This window comes from Bubalus bubalis, chromosome 5 (genome assembly GCF_019923935.1).
Source record: "Bubalus bubalis isolate 160015118507 breed Murrah chromosome 5, NDDB_SH_1, whole genome shotgun sequence".
Classification (NCBI taxonomy): Eukaryota; Metazoa; Chordata; class Mammalia; order Artiodactyla; family Bovidae; genus Bubalus; species Bubalus bubalis.
In genome coordinates this window covers 51,499,411-51,514,138 of record NC_059161.1, presented here as the reverse complement: position 1 = coordinate 51,514,138, position 14,728 = coordinate 51,499,411, and positions in this window count along the sequence as shown.

Here is a 14,728-nt window from a genome sequence, read left to right as displayed (position 1 = left end):
GAGCTTCTACAACGTCTCACACACAGACAAAATCCTTACGTACGTCACACGTTCACACACACACGAGCCCACACCAGGCCTGAGTGCACGTGTGGCTGCCTCCTACTTTGTGACAAGTGGTGTGTCTAGCTCTTACAGGTTTTCGTCTCTTCCAGCCCTGTCCTCCCAGATTCCCACTCCCCCCGACCCCTCCTATCTCAACAGTGACGGAGAACAGTCTTTATACGAAAAAAACGTACGTGTAAATATGCACATGATTTTAATGAAAACTTTTTCACTTCAGTGAAAAGTTCCAGGGAATTCCCTGGTGGTCCAATGGTTAGGGCTTGGTGCTTTTACTACCAGGATTCAGGTTCAAGCCCTGGTCAGGGAACTAAGATCCTGCAAAAATCGAGGTGCTGCTGAATCAATCAATCAATCAATAAACAAATAAAAATGAAAAGGTCCAGAAAAGATTAACATACATGCAGAAAAACCCTTTCCTCTTCCCATCTAGGAAGGATTGTAAGTGTGGACTCTCCAGGTGGATGCAGGTCCTTTGAGCATGTGAAGAGGCACCAAAAGCATGCTGGGAGTTGCTCTCTGGTTACCAAGAAGCCAGTTAAGGAATAAGAAACTAAGGCTGAAGCCTCAGGACTTAGGTCTAAGCTCCTCCTTATTAGCCCTTGTGAAGATGGAACACAGAGGTTAGTTTCCCAAAGTCCCTGGGAATTCTCTGCGATTGTAGACACTCAGCTACTGTCCTGCCATCCAGCCCCACAAAATTCTCCGCAAAGCCAAGCCAGTGGCCCCAGTCACTTCACAGAGGGAGCTAGGTTTCTCAGACATGACACTCTCCCCCAAATAACACCAGCTCCAATAATATTTTTATTTCTCGCATGCCATCTCTGGCCCTGTTCCAGGGAAATTTCATTGCATGGGGAAGGTGGAATTAGAAGCAGCAAGTTGCTAATTGACAGGAAGCACACCTGCATATTGGCCCCCTCTTCCCACCTCCCACCTTCTACCTAAAAAGGGAAATATTCTGTGCCAAAGATCCTCTCAGAACCCAGTACAGAAGTAAAGTTTGTGTCCATTGGCTTCCTGCCCATCTGAAGTGCTGGGTGCTAGCCATGAAAACAAGAACAAACCAACAGGCCTAGGGGCTCAAAGAATTTCATTTGGACAGGAACGAATCGAGACAGAAAGACAGAGAACATATGGAAGAAGGTCAACAGCCAAGCATCAGGAAGCAGTGGTGGCCTGACAAGGATTTCCAAAATGTCTCTCAACTTCGGAGAAAGCATCACCTACAGGCTCTGTTCTCTCTTTGTTGTGCAACCCAAGAGGCATTGTTTGCTGTGGCCATATGGCAGCCCCGAGTCGTGAGGCCCCGGGTCACTTGGAGGTGAATCTGGGAACTTCTAAGGGAGTCACACTTTGCACAGGTGGGGAGTGCTGCGTGTGCCAAGGACCGCAAAAGAAGATCATTGGCCTCGCCTGCTGCCTTGGCCTTGAGGTCTCAGCCTGGGAATTGGTCTGACCTGCCCCAAGGAGGAGGCCTGCCCTGAGCACCCAGTTGGAATGATCTAATTCTCTACTGACAGTAGTGTGGTTTGAGTGGTGAAAGTCAAGACCATCCCATTTAGTCTTCCCTGGTGGCACAGTGGATAAGAACCTGCCTGCCAATGCAAGAGACACGGGTTTGATCCCTGGTCCGGGAAGATTCCACATGCCTCGGAGCAGCTAAGGCCATGAGCCACAACTACTTAGCCTGCGTGCTGCAATTTCTGAAGCTCACTCGCCTAGAGCCTGTGCTCCACAACAAGAGAAGACACCCCGGTGAGAAGCCTGCACACTCCAATGAAGAATATCCCCTGCTCACTACAACTGGAGAGAGCCTGAGCAAAGTAATGAAGGCTCAGCACAACCAAAAAAATCAAATAAATAATAATTAAAAAAAAGACCATCCTATTCAAAATTCACCTCCCCAGATTGCTTTCCAGATTCACTTCCTGTCAGTCACTCCATTATCACATCCTCCCCTGGATCCAGGCCGCCCTATTGGTTTTGCAGGATTTGATGTAGAAAACTTGAGCCTTTAAGTGTATCTTTTTCAGTATAAGGCAGGTAAACATAAAAGCATATTTGTTAGTTGAAAACTATGAATGTCAAGTGGCTCTTGGTAAAATCTTAGAGTTGGGAGGGAGCTTGGAGGTCATGGTGCCCAATCCCCTACCTTTTCTAAGAATTCCTGCCTCCCATCTGCCAGATGATTGGTCAAGGGACATTTATGTAAATTCCTCTAATGACCAGGGACTCACTAGCTTGTTCCTCTGTGGGATGGAAAGAGTTGGTTGAGTCATAACCTACTTCCCTGTAACTTCTTCCCCATCAGTCCCAGTGGTCCCTCCAGAACTAAAGAATGGGGATGAGATGGGATGCAGGAGGTCCTCTCCCTCTTCGACGAGACAGGAAGCCCCTCAGTCATCTGAGGGTGTCTCTCTTGTCTCTATCTCCCCTTCTCTTCTCTTCTGCAGAGTATATGTCTTTGGTCCTTTCAACCATCACCCATATGACCTGGATTTCTGGACATGCCCATATTTTGAACAAGAAATCCTAGTTCCTCAAAAAAATGTGTTTGGGGCTTCCCTGGTGGCTCAGTGGTAAAGAATTTGCCTGCTAATGCAGGAGACGGGAGTTTGACCCCTGACCCAAGAAGATCCCTCGTGCCTTGGAGCAACTAAGCGCATGTGACACAACTTTTGAGCCTGTGCTCTAGCGCCAGGAGCTGCAACTACTGGTCCATGTGCCGTAACTACTGAAGCTTGCATGTCCTAGAAACTGGGCTCCACAACAAGAGAAGTCACTGCAGTGAGAATTCTGCACACTGAAACTAGAGAGTAGCTCCCGCTCGCCACAACTAGAGAAAAGCCCCAGCAGCAACAAAGACCCCAGCACAGCTCCCCGCAAAACAAATAAATAAAATTATTTTTTTAATGTGTTTTGATTGCTGTTGAGCATGTGTGTGTGTTGGTGTACGGATTGCATGTCTCACCAACACGGTTGCAAGTCCCAGTGCCCCACCACCCAGTGCCTTGAGATTAGAAAAGAGCCAGGGAACCCACAGCTCTGTCCTTACAACTCTCACCTCACTGCCCAACACAGATTTAGATACACCCAGGAAATAATGAGTCCCTGGCACCCACCTTGGCTTCCCTTCCTGAGTGATTGGAACCCCAGTTCAAAGCAGGTGCAGGTCTAAGACCCCATACACACCCCAACACCCCCAGCTCTGAGGGGCCTGAGCCTGCAGGTGCTAGAACTTTCAGACCTGCCACTTCCCGGACCTTCACTTTGTTCTCTCCTGAGTGAACTGGTCAACAGAAGGAGCCTCTTCCACAGCCACTGTCGCCTGCCAGAGGCGGTGAGAAAAGACAGACAGTGGAGGAGGGGAATGATGGTCGGGAGGACTCCGGGTCGTTTCTGGAAGGCCCTGCTGCGGGAAAGCCCGCAGCTATTTCACCAGAGAAGGGGCTCTAGTCAATCTAGTGCAGGGGGAGCCAGACACTGGGTGGGGAGATGAGAGGAAGAAGCTTAAAATAAAGAAGGGGCGCCAGAGAGAGAATTCATGGCCAGAGATTTTGCGGAGGAAATAGGGTAGGAGAAAGGGAGGGAATGTCCAGGATCCTATTCCTTTCTTTTTTTAAACTGAGAAGCAAGTCAAAATGTTCCTTTCTAATAATCTGAAAGAGAAGACAGGTTGAAGTGTGAATGAGGTGAGAAATCTGGGACTAAACTCCCTGAATCAGATTGTCTCAACTTCACAGCAGAGAAATGTTAGTACCTCCTTACTGGCTCCAAGATAATTCTGATGTCAACTCTAGAAAAGGAGCTTGAGGGGGGAAAATTGTATTCAGGCATTCATCACAGACAAATATGCCCAAATCTCAACTACAGAATTGTGTAGTATTTTAGCAATGTACATGCAATTCATTTAAATAAATAAAAGAAGGAGGCATATACAAAACAAACAAAACCCCCAAATGTTCTTCTCTCCTGTCTCTGATTGGGGTAACGCAGTGGGAAAGAGCAGGACCCCTGAGCTACTAACTTGCTGGGTAAGCCGATGCCTGTCTGTGATGTCTCTGAGTATTGGTGTATCTTTCAGGGGTACCAACCAGAGAAGCAGAACCAGTGGGACACATAGGTAGCAAGGAATTGGCTCAGGCGACTGTGGCAAATCTCATCATTTTGGGGCTGGCCACCTGGAAGGGCAGGCTGGAGCTCTTGGGCATGAGCGGAAACTGCCACAGGTGACGTTTCTTTCCCTGGAAGTCTCAGTTCTGCTCCTCCGGCCTGTCAACTGATTGAAACTGGCCCTCCCAGGTTATCCCTGGGGGACCACTTGGCAACCCACTCCAGTATTCTTGCCTGGAGAATCCCCAGGAACAGAAGAGACTGGCGGGCCACAGTCCATGGGGTGACAGAGTCAGTTACGACTGAGGCAACTTAGCACACACCCAGGTCATCGAGGATAGTCTTCCTTACTTTAAGGTTCACCGATGATGGACTTGAAACACAGCTATAAAATACCTTCACAGAAACATGAGGTAGCCTCACAGAATTTGGTTTCTGTAATTAATAACCGTGTTTAAGGATAAATGAAATAACATGTGCACAATGCCTAGAACAGAGCTTATGTAGAGCAGGCACAAAAAAGAGATGTAGAAGGAGTTAGTCCAAGACACTAACAGTGACGCTGGGGGATTTATTTGTTTCAGGTGTTTTTTATTCATCAGTTCAGTTCAGTCGCTCAGTCGTGTCTGACTCTTTGCGATCCCACAAACTGCAGCACGCCAGGCCTCCCGGTCCATCACCAACTCCCAGAGTTCACTCAGACTCACGTCCATCGAGTCGGTGAGGCCATCCAACCATCTCATCCTCTGTCGTCCCCTTCTCCTCCTGCCCTGAGTCTTTCCCAGCATCAGGGTCTTTTCAAATGAGTCAATAAGGGACATCAATTAATTTTTCATTCAGTTTTTTTGAGACATAATTTACATGATTCACCCTTTATAGCAAATAATTCTGTATACAAGCCTATGTACAGTTTGTCAAACACGTACAGCTATACAGTTTTTACATTTCCAGGAAGTCATATCCTGAGAGTCATGTGTGCCTGCTAAGTCACTTGTCATGTCCGACTCTTTGTGACCCCAAGAGCTGTACTCGCCAGGCTCCTCTATCCATGGGGATTCTCCAGGCAAGAACACTGGAGTGGGTTGCCATGCCCTCCTTCAGGGGATCTTCCCAACCCAGGGATTGAACCCACATCTTTTATGTCTCCTGCATTGGCAGATGCGTTCTTTACCACTAGGGCCACCTGGAAAGTTCATATATAATTACAACTAGCATCATGGTTGCTTTCACTTAGCATAATGCATTTCTTTCTTTTTTTTAAAGTATTGAATCTGTTACAATATTGCTTCTGTTTTTTTTTTTTTTTTTAATATTTTGGCTTTTTCATCCCGAGGCATGTAGGATCTTAGCTCCCCAACCAGAGATGAAACCCACACCCCCTGCACTGGAAAGCAAAGCCTTAGCCACTAGACCGCCAGGGAAGTCCCAGCTTAATGCATTTCCACTTTATCCACGCTGTTGCCTTCACCGGTACTCTGCTTCTGGTCACTGCTGAGTAGTATACCGCCGTAAGGATAACCACATTTTTCATGTATTCACAGATTGAAGGAGATGGGCAGAGTTTCCAGGATAATGAATAAAGCTGTTATACACATTTGAGAATGTTTTCATGTGGACATAAAATATTCATTTCTTGTGGGTAAACCCCTAGGATTGTGGAGTTGTTGGGCTGCACAATAAGCGTATGCTTCATTTCATATGAAGTTGTCATGCATTCTCTAGAGTTACCGTGTTATTCTCTTCAGCAGTGAGTCAGAGTCCCACTTGCTCTGCATCCTCACCAGCACTTGCTATCACAGGTTCTTTTTTTAAGCCTATCATTCTAATAGATGAGTAGTAGCAGCTCCCTGTGGTTTTCATTTGCATTTTCCTTACGGCTAATGATGTTGAGTATCTTTTACGTGCTTATTCCCTGTCTTATTTTGTAAGATGTCTGTTCAGATGTTTTGCCCATTTGGTGGAAGGTTGTTTTCTTACTGGTGAGTTTCAGGAGTTTCTGACATCTATCAAGGGATGAACGGACAAAGAAAACATGGAATATACATGCAATGGAATAGTATTCAGTCTGAAAAAGTAGGAAATCCTGTCGTGTGCTATAACATGAATGAAACTTGAGTACATTTCTCTAAGTAAAATAAGACAGGCACAGACTGGCAAATACTGCATGATTCCACTTACACATGGTATCTAAAGTAGTTGGACTCACAGAAGCAGAGCATAGAACGGTGGTTACAAAGGGCTGCGTGGAGAAGGAACTGGGGAATTGTTTAATGAATATAGAGGTTCAGTCATGCAAGATGAAAAAATTCTAGAGTTTGTTGTACAACAACGTGCATAGAGTTAACAACAGTATAATGTAACATTTAAAATTTTGTTAAGAGGGTAGATTTCATGTTATGTGGCTTTTTTACCACAATTGAAAAAATACATTTGGATATAATGGTTGCATCCTTTGTCAGATGTGTGTTTTGCAAATAGTTTTTCTCAATTTGTGGCTTGTTTTTTCATTTTCTTAACAAAGTTTTTAAAAGAGCAGAAGCTTTAAATGTTAGTGAAGTCCAATTTATCGTATTTTTCTTTTATGGTGACATTTCCAAGAAAATCTCTGCCTAACCTTAAATCACCAAGATGTTATCCCATATTTTCTTCTGGAAGTTTTATAATTTTAGGTTTTACTTGAGTTCAGTTTACATGAGTTAATTTTTGTATTTGATGCAAAATTTGAGTCAAAGTTCAGATTATTTTGTATATGGCTGCCCAATTGTTCCAGCACCTTTTGTTGAAAACACTGTCTCTTCTTCATGGAGTTACTTTTGCATTTTTTGTTGAAAAAGAATTCATAACACGTGTATAGATCTCTTTCTGAACTCTCTCGTGTCCTACTGCTTTGTTTATTTTTAATTGAAGTATAGTTGATTTACAATGTTGTGTTAATTTCTGCTGTACAGCAAAATGATTCAGATATATATATATCTGCAGGAGACATCAGAGATGCAGGTTCTATCCCTAAGTTGGGAAGATCCCCTGGAGGAGGGCCTGGCAACCCACTCCAGTATTCTTGCCTGGAGTATCCCATGGACAGAGGAGCCTGGTGGGCTGCAGTCCATAGGGATGCAAAGAGTCAGACACGACTGAGGTGAGTGTGTCTATTTATATGCACACTCTTTTTAAAATGCTTTTAAATTCTGGTTTACCAGAGGATAGTAAATATAGTTCCCTGTGCTGTACAGTAGGACCTTGCTGTTTATCTACTTTAAACATGATAGTTTGCGTCTACTAACCCCAAATTCCCAGTTCATTCCCCTCCCACCCACCCCCATCCCCGTGGCAATCACAAGTCTGTTCTCGATGTCTGTGAGTCTGTTTCTTTTTCATAGATATGTTCATTTGCGTCATATTTAACAGCTGCATTGGAAAGATTTCATTTAGCCTGGCCCCACAATAACATGGACGGCACTTGCAATCTTTGGCTGCCCTGGATTGAATTTTCCTATGCCAGTGTCATCGGACACATGGGCTATGGTATCTGTACATAAATACCTGGACAGTTTTGCTCAGTCAGCGGATATGTACTTTAAAAAGTTGAGACTATTTACTGCCAAATCGTTCTCTATAAAAGTAGTGATGCTTTTTATGAGCTCATTTATGAACTAATATATTATTCATTGCTGATCCTTATAATTAATATTAGCATTTCATGAACATTTACAAATAGTTAGATTTTTTTCTTTATAAACAGATTTTGCCAAGGATTGAGAGCTCCTTAAATAGCAAGTTCCTGTCCCCTGCCTAGCCTAAGATCCTGGCAAGGGCACTGTCAGGGCTCCTGGGAGCCCCTGGTCTTGCCTGGCCATTGGGGTACATGCTTTGTGGTGGGCCTTCATGTTTGCTTTTTCCACTGATGCAAGATTTCTCATGCTGCCTCTATGTGCCAGGCTCTGGGCTGGAGCTGAGGACCCCAGGATGATGAGGACTCAGACTTTCCCACAGGTGAACAAATACAACAGTGTGAGATAAGCACCCAAAGAGCAGGGCTTGGGGGCTCAGAAGGGAGGGTTAAGGACATTTTGGTTTCAGAGGTAGTGACTAAAAACAAAACACATTGTTGTTCATTCGCTAAACTGAAAGTGAAAGTGAAGTCGCTCAGTCATGTCCGACTCTTTGCGACCCCATGGACTGTAGCCTATCAGGCTCCTCCATCCATGGGATTTTCCAGGCAAGAGTGCTGGAGTGGATTGCCATTTCCTTCTCCAGGTGATCTTCCCGACCCAGGAATCAAACCCAGGTCTCCCGCACTGTAGGCAGACGCTTTACCATCTGAGCCACCAGGGAAGCTTCATTCACTAAGTCCTGTCCAATTCTTTGCGACTCCAAAATACATACACACGTACATATTTCTGATTATGAAAGCAAATTATGTCTGCTGGGAAATTTTTGATTAAACTGAAAACTGTAAGGAAGGAAATATAAAACACTCATGATCCCATCACTCAAAAAAAAGCACTGTGAATAATCTGAGGTTTTCCTTTTAACTCTAAAACTCGGGCCAAATAGCACATACAATTCTGAATTCTGCTTTCGTCACTTACTATGATATTGTGAACATCCTCCCTGCTCCAGCCTCCCTGGGGAAGCCCACAGTCTATTCCCATGACTCCAGAAGCCCGTTCCCCACCCAGGCCTGCTCTTGAACTCCAGGCCCACGTGCCTAGTTGCCGGCAGACGGCTCCACCTGGATATGTTGCCCAGGTACCTCTATCTCAAGTCATCAAACTAAACTCTCCCCTCCTTGCCCACCCCTAGTCCTGCTTTTCCTCCTGCCTTTCCCCTGCCCCAGTCTACCAGCTGGTCACCCTTGGGCACCCCAGCCCAGCCCTCCCACAGCCATGTGTGCATGGGCACCCACACTACTCCTCTCACATTCTTCAGTCCATGGTCTCCACCTCTTTTCAGGACCCTCTGGCTTATCTTAACCTCCTAATGAGTCCCCTCACCTCGTCTGTCCCCTCTACTCAGCCCCAAGGCACAGGCAGCCAGAGCCATCTACCACTACAAATGTGATCTCATCACGCCCTGGCATAAAAGCCTCTGGTCGGTGGGAGAAAGTCCACACACAGCACCAGAAGTGTGCCTGGGCACACCCTTCTCCCCGTCCCGTCCCCACGTGTTCCCCCCACCCCCACCCCGGGCTCCATACAGATCCTCTGCTCCTGCTGCCTGGAGTGACAGCTGACCCGTGTCCTCGTGTGGCCTTCTTGCCCCTCCCCTGGAGCAGGTGCCCTCCCTGTGTACCTGTAGAGCCTCATGTGTACCCCTGTATGGCCCTTCTTGCCCCTCCCCGGGAGCAGGTGCTCTCCCTGTGTGCCTGTAGAGCCCCATGTGTACCCCTGCACGGCCCTCGCACAGTGCATTGCACCCGCCCGCTTACCTGCCCACCTCCATGCCTCGCTTTACACCTGGCTCTGGGATTTTCTTGCAGTATAATCTTGGTCAAATTATCTAACTTCTCTTAAGTCTCAGTTTTCTAATTTAGACAACATGGGCAATAATACGAATAGTACCTCCCTCAGCTGGGTGTTGCAAGGGTTAAGTGAGGTAATGTATATACCATGCTCACCATCATCCCCCCCAACTGGCCCCAGCAAACCCTCTGTAATGGCCACTGGTGATTCCTTCAACACTGCCATGGCCACTGTGTCCACATTAGTTAAGACGTAACTAGGCTGGAAGAATCATGAAAACAGTGTCAGACTTTATTTTCTTGGGCTCCAAAATCACTGCAGATGGTGACTGCAGCCATGAAATTAAAAGACGCCTGCTCCTTGGAAGAAAAGCTATGATCAACCTAGACAGCATATTGAAAAGCAGAGACAATACTTTGCCGACAAAGGTCCATACAGTCAAAGCTATGGTTTTTCCAGTGGTCATGTATGGATGTGAGAGTTGGACTATAAAGAAAGCTGAGCATTGAAGAATTGATGCTTTTGAACTGTGGTATTGGAGAAGACCCTTGAGAGTCCCTTGGACTGCAAGGAGATCCAACCAGTCCATCCTAAAGGAGATCAGTCCTGGGTGTTCATTGGAGGGACTGATGTTGAAGCTGAAACTCCAGTACTTTGGCCACCTAATGGGAAGAACTGACTCACTGGAAAAGACCCTGATGCTGGGAAAGATTGAGGGCAGGAGAAGGGGGCAACAGAGGATGAGTTGGCTGGATGGCATCACCGACTCAATGGACATGAGTTTGGGTAAACTCCAGGAATTGCTGATGGACAGGGAGGCCTGGCGTGCTGCGGTTCATGGGGTCGCAAAGAGTCGGACTGAACTGACTGACCCATCTTCCATCATCTTCCATTTCCTCCTGTACATTGTAATGCACATGTCTGTCCAGAAGGGGGCACCCTCCTCTGACTGCTCTCTACTTCAGCAGCCTCTGTAGGCTGCAGTCTTGATTTCACTGCAGCACGTGTTCTCTAAAGCATGACTAAACTTGGGCATTTTCTCCCATTGAAATAAAACAGGGCTGCTGTCAACAGCAAATTGTCTCAGTAAGATACTGGTTGTCCATGATTTGCAGAAACTATTTTTAAAATAACCCAAATACATATTGCCACATCGCAAACCACAGAAATTAGCATTGCATGACCCATCCCTACCCTTCAAACTGCTTTATTCATTCACGAGTTTGGAAGGTTCGGGACCGGAAGGTGGAGGTGGAACTAGCCCTAGGTATTAGGTAGCACAGGGGCTCTGTTATGGATTGAATGTTTGTGTGTTCCCAACCCCCCCACCCCCTCCCACAACACCCTCACCCCACCCCATTTATATGCTGAAGCCCTAACCCCCAGTGTGACTGTATTTGGAAATGGGGCCTGTGAGGGCCTGATAAAGGTTATGTGAGGTCATAATGGTGGGGACCTCATCAGATAGGGTTGGTGCCCTTAGAAGACGAGGAAGAGACACAAGAGCTGACTCCTCCCCACCCGCTGCTCTGGTGAGGGCATAGAGAGAAGGCAGCTGTCTGCAAGCCAGGAAGAGAGCTCATCCCGGAACCCAGTCCCCGCCAGACCTTTATCCAGGACTTTCAGAACTTGGATAAATCCCTGTTGTTGAAGCCGCCCAGTGTATGGCTTTGGGTTACGTTTGGAGACAGGCACCTACCCAGGAAAGCCCTTCCCTTTCTTAGGTTATTATTGTTGTTAGTATTACATCAAACTAGTTATTTTCTCATTAGAAAAAGATAACCTTAAGCCCTCACCTTTTGCTAAAGAGTGAAAGCCCTCTTCTCAGCACTTTCCACTCCCTCCCTGACTTCTCTGCTGAATTTGTCATCTCAGGCCTCCGTGTGTCCCGCTGAAGCCAGGAGCCGGCCAACACCATCACAGTAAAGAGAGAAAAATGACGCGTGAGCGGTTTCCTGGTGTTTTCAAAAGTTAGGATGCGGTTTCTGTTTTTCTGTGGAAAGGCCCCCCGTGAGCCAGCACATGCACAGGCCGCTGGGCTGGGGTGGGGCGAGCAGTGGCGTCACGGTGCTGTGCAGGCTGCGCTTCCCTGAAGGGTCACTCAGAGTCCAGAACAAACAGTGCCTCATCAGACAGCTCCTGATCCAGGGTCCCCCCCCCGCCCAACCCCCCAAGGCTGGCTGGAGACCAGGGGCAGCCTCTTGGTCTTGGGGGCTCTGCAGCTCAGCACCCACCCCTAGGAGAAGCCATGCTTGGGATGAACATCCCCAGGGCCTGGTCAGGTTTATCGTCACCGAAACCAGGACTTACGGCTTGACAACAAGCCATCCCAGCAATCCTGTGATGCAGCCAGTGTGGGGACAAACGTGGCTGCTTGGGAGGCTCGGTCATGTAGGTCATGGAAAGATCTAGAGCTTTGGTTCAAAAACTGATTCAGCTGCGTGACCTTAGGTAAGTTATTCACCCTCTCTGTGTCTCTTGTATACAAAATGGGATTAACAAAGCCCATTTTGTGAAGTTTTATAAGTTTTTCTGTAGCCTTAAGTCACCTGATATGGTGCCTGACAGGTAGCAATTTTTCATCAGCAGTCACCGCAGGGGTTGGAGGACATTTTGGTGAAGGGCCAGATAGTAAATATTTTAGGTTTTGCAGCTGTTCAGTCTCTGGCAACTACTCAATTCTGCTCTTTAGTACGAAAGCTGCCATATGCAGTACATGAAGGAACAGGCATGGCTGTTTCCCATAAAGCTCTGCTTAAAGACAGATGGACTGCAGTTCTAAGATGGTGCCTGTTTAGAAGGTCGCATGGTTAAGGGAGAGCATGGAGGGGGTGCAGAGGCTGGGCAAGTCTCCCATGCAGAGGCGTCCTTGCAGTGAGGGGAGGATGGAGGGGGTGCAGAGGCCGGGCAAGTCTCCCATGCACAGATACGTCCTTGCAGTGAGGGGATGGGTGGGGCACATGTCCATAATGTATTGTTGGGAAGGGCAATTACAATCCAAGAGTTCTTAAGCCAGGGCCCATATACTATCTGGGAATTTTTCAAGGGGCTTTGTGGAGTGTCTAGAAGTCCCTGCATTCATATATAAATTTGTCTGTGCGTATGCTCATGGACGTTTTTCTGAGAAGAGGGTTCATAGCTCCCTCTAGATCAGGGGTCCCCATCCTCTGGGCCACAGACCTTACCTCCTGTCAGCTCAGGAGGTATTAGATTGGTGGTGGCATTAAAGTGCACACTAAATGCAACGCACTTGAATCATCCTGAAACACACACCCCCACCCCCAGGTCAACCCCACCCCAAGTCCCTGGAAGAATTGTCTTCCAAGGAAACTGGTCCCTGGTGCCAAAAAGGCTAGGGACTACTGCTCTAGATTATCTCTGGCATCCATGACCCTCAAAAGGTGAAAGACCGCTGGGTTAAGCCACATGACTCCCCTGATTTCAGTGACATTCCTGGGGAGACCTTGGGGCCATGTCAGATGTGGGAAGAGAGGTCCCTTGGCTGAGCAGGCCACACCTGCTTAGGGGGCAGGTAAGGGGCTCCCTGTACCTTCCGCCCACACCGCCCAAGAACTTCCCCTAACCGCTGGGCCTCATACTATCTCAAGGAGGTTTCCTGCTGATCCCTGGGGCAGCCTCCATGTTGTCCAGACAGCCGAAAACTCTCCAGCTGGCCCTTTGTAGACTCTCAGAGAGCTCTGTTCTTCTTGACCCCTCTCACCTCCCCAGGCCTGGCACACCTGCAGGGTGGTTTGATGTGTCCAGTGTCCTGCCCAGTTGAGTGTGGGGTAAGTCCCTCAGTCAGGGAAATGCAAGAGGCAGAAGAGAGGAGTGTCAGATGGGAGCTGCCCTGTTGGTATAATTTATGGAAAAAAAAGCTCCTCACCAGACTTAGTTCCCATAGCACCCCAGAAACCAGAGCAACCCAGCAAAGCCCTTGTTGCCCCCCACAGTCCAGGAGGCACATCGTCCCCCCACCCCCTACCCCCACCCAGCACTGACCCAGCACGGGCACCTGTGCTCAGGTTGTTGAAGGAGCTGGAGTGTCACCCCAGAGATGCAGAGATAACCAGTGGGGATGTCCATTCCTCCCTGCCCCGTAGGACCGACCACAGACCCTAGCATGAAGGCCTCTCTGTAAGCTTCCCTCCTGTTCATGTTGCCCTCATCCCTGCCTCGATTACCCCACCCCTCACCTTTGCCCCCAGGGACTGCTCTTCCCAATGAAGTGTTAGCACATCAGCCTTTACCTTGGCGTCCATGTTTCAGGGAAGCCTGCCAAGGCAGCTGGTACAACAAGTGGTTCTGGGAAGCGGCAGGGTGACTGGCCTTCCAGTTCCCCACCACACAGGTCCCCAACAGCTGGTCACCCTTAGGAAGCAGAACCTCAGGGTGGGGTGGTGGTATCAGCTTGCCCACCAGGCCATGTCTGTGCCCAGGGCTCTCCCGCTTTGTTCCGGTGGAGTGGAGCGCGGGTGGAAGGTGAGCAGGGGCAGGCCCCTGTGATTGGCCGAGGTACGTGAGGTGACTTAGTTCTGGACGGGTCTGCACTTACCCGCTGCGTTAAGGGCAAACCCTTCTGAGGAAGTGGAGCCGCACTGGAGTGATTCCGCCACACCCCGCCCCCCGGCCCCCGCCGGCCCATCCTGTCTCCACCTACGAGTGTGTGGCGTGTAGGCAGCAGGGTCCCTGAGCTCCACTGGTTCACGTGCTGACTCTCCCTCCCCAGGGCAGGCAGGCTTTGACGGGCCACCTTGGCCACTGCAGTTTGTCTGAAGCAGGCGGAAAGACCCAAGATCCCATTAAGTAAGCCAGAGGATGGCTATTCCCCATTCAGGGGCACGTGTGCCCTAGTGGTCCCCTTGCTCCTCTGTGTCCCCACGGCCTGGGGTCTGGTCCTTTCTCTGTGGCCCGAGCCTCTAGGGGACATGTAGGGTCCACTCCAGGTTAGCAGGGTGAGGAGTGCGGAAGCTGAGAAGGCCTGGATGCTCCTGGTCCCCTGACTGCACAGCTGGAGAGGAGCCCCGGTCGAGTGGGTGGCCCAGGTCCCAGGCAGGGTGTAGAGATGGCACCTTTGGTGGGTTGTA